This window comes from Salvia hispanica, chromosome 3, assembly GCF_029641045.1.
Source record: "Salvia hispanica isolate PSC_SH4W2 chromosome 3, Shi_PSC_v1, whole genome shotgun sequence".
Lineage (NCBI taxonomy): Eukaryota > Viridiplantae > Streptophyta > Magnoliopsida > Lamiales > Lamiaceae > Salvia > Salvia hispanica.
In genome coordinates, this window is record NC_142694.1 from 18,319,302 (window position 1) to 18,321,867 (window position 2,566).

At 33.2% G+C, this 2,566-nt stretch overlaps 1 long non-coding RNA gene across 1 annotated transcript; it reads left to right on the forward strand.

Annotated features, from left to right (window-relative positions):
* The first annotated feature begins 778 nt into the window (after positions 1–778).
* Positions 779–2,213, forward strand: LOC148930307 (uncharacterized). The gene is made up of 2 exons (XR_016136183.1): positions 779–961; positions 1,473–2,213. It is a non-coding gene; the product is annotated as an uncharacterized LOC148930307 (long non-coding RNA).
* The last annotated feature ends 353 nt before the right edge of the window (positions 2,214–2,566 follow it).

The following is a 2,566-nucleotide window of genomic DNA, read 5'->3' on the forward strand; positions in this document are numbered from 1 at the left end:
GTATAAAGAGTGAGGAGAATGAGAAAACATATTATAATATCACTTTTGCTACTAGTTTTGCGGATTCCCAAATTATCCTCATTGACACAAATGGAAAAATGTATTTGTTTAGAGGGTATTTCGGGGTGAAAATTGTATCAGGTACAAAAAATGTGATTTATAGGTACCAAAAACGATATAAAATAAAGATCAGGTACTATTTATGGATTTCGCTCTTAATTAAAAAGTCTAAATTGCAAAAGTTCTTTTTAACGGTAGTACGTCAAAAATTAGATAGGTATGGATTTTTAAAATTTGAAGACATATGTGCAAATAACATAGAAATAAAATATCTTTAATTTGTAATCTTACAATTCATCAATTTTGTTACTATGAAAGGATAGTAGATATTGTACCAATGTACTTTCTGCATTAAAAATATGACAAAATTTGAAACTCAACATTGTTCAACTACAACACCAAAATAGAAAATATAGTAAAAGTTTATTCTACCATATGACAAACAGTTCTACCACCCAAAAAATTGGATTTCTTGCATGAATTTAGATCCTTAAGTTTTAATGTAGTCTGCAGTCATGGAAATAATTAATTTAAACACATTATTGGACAAAATTGGTCATTTTTTAAAAGAAGAAATTGATCATATCTTATTAATATGCACATTTCAACAGTTGGGTTACTTTCAAGAGTTTTTTGCGACCGAATTGAATGTCACTAAAATACTAATAATAAAAAAGGGGAAAGTACTAAAAAAAACATAAAAATGTGAAGACGCACACGCAAGCTCAGACTGCGTACAAACCTGCTCTCCTCCTCCTCGCCCTCTGCAACACTCTTCCCACTATTTCAATTTTCAACCTTCTCTCTTCATGTTTCGTGTCTCTCTTTGCACTATTCTAAATCTCATAATCAATTGCTCATTGTTAGTTCCGTTGTTTGTGTTGCAATTTCATAAACGATGGTACGTTCATATCTTCATCTGCAATTATGTTTGTAAGCAAATGCACACTGTCATTATCTGCGAATGTTAAAATTATTCAATTAGGTTACCGATTGTTGCGTTGTCCTTTCTCTGTGCTTGAATTTGGGGGATTTTTGTTAAGGAATTTGCTGATTTAGATTTCATCTATAAATAACTATGCAACAGCGTGATTTTGTCCTTCTTTCTTGTTCAAATTTAGTGTATGACCATTTATGTAGACTTCTTAATGATGAAAATGTGTATATATTGCTTTCTGTATCTGAGAAACTCTGGATCATGGTTATGTTGCAGATTTGTTCAATATAAACACATAGTGATACTTATTTTCAGCTTTAACAATCAGGATTGTTACTGTTTGGGGATTCTCTTTCAAGGAATTTGTTGATATTCCCTTTTTCTGATTTAGTATGTTCTTTGTTGTAGACTTGTAAATGGTGAAATTGTGTATAAGTTTCTGTATCTGAGGCTCTATGTTATGGTTTTATTGCAGTAAATAGGTTTTTGGTGCGATTCGCGCGTGTCCCATTCACTTCTCCAATCCGGTTTATTTTCAACATTCAATTTGTTATATGGAGGCTAAGCTACAGAACAGAGAAATCACAACTTTTCTGAGCCAAAAGAGTATGAATCTAGATTCGATAATCTGATTGCACATTTCCAAACTCTATCACCAAGTCAGAAGACATGTTGCTGAGTTTTGAGCATTTTACTGATGCATAACTGCTAAACTGCACGGCTGCCCTGAACCGTCTTGTTGCATTGGGGATTAGTGCAGCAGTCATGGAGCACCGAGAAGCTGTGGCTACTCCAGCTGCTGAAGTGCGCACCAAATTTTTTACATTAACGTATTCCTTTGAATCAGACGTGGTTGCTGTTGATCAAGTACATCCATTGGTATTTGAATTATATGATTCTCTCAATAAACAGAACAATATTCGAGGGAGAAATGAAATGGACGTTGCTGAGGAGCTAACAGTTGATCTTGTGTCTTCTTACAACCTGTTTATGGCAGCATTACCACTGCTGGAACATGCTTGCTGGTTTGAGGTGAGAATATAAATAGTGCTTAAATTGGTTTTCTCAATTACCATATCAAACTTATGTAGTTATTGCATCTATTTGATCTCAGTAGGAACTAGTTACATTTCATTGAAATGATGACAATAGATTCCAATGGTAAACTTCATTATTCATATGAACTTTTCAGAGGGAAAGATATAGCCTTCTTGTAGATTGATTGGCTTCTCATATTCGTATCTTGATTGGCAACGTTCAAAATTTGGGTTATCTAATCTTTCAGATTCAACAAAGCCACCATTTTTGGTTACTTGAAGAAATTTGTTTTACATAGTTGTGAATTCCTATGAAGTTGGAAAGTGGGAATGGATTCTTCCGAGGGTAAAATATTAATGTGAAATGGAGTCACGGAGATATGAATTAGCATTGAATAGGTCATTGTTTATGATTGATGCGTCATGAAATTGGGAATAATCATTACCTAAAGATAAGATGATAATAATGCCATAAAATTTACTAGTGGAGTTAGAGTAGGGTAAATTCTGAAATTTGGATTAGTGTGCATAT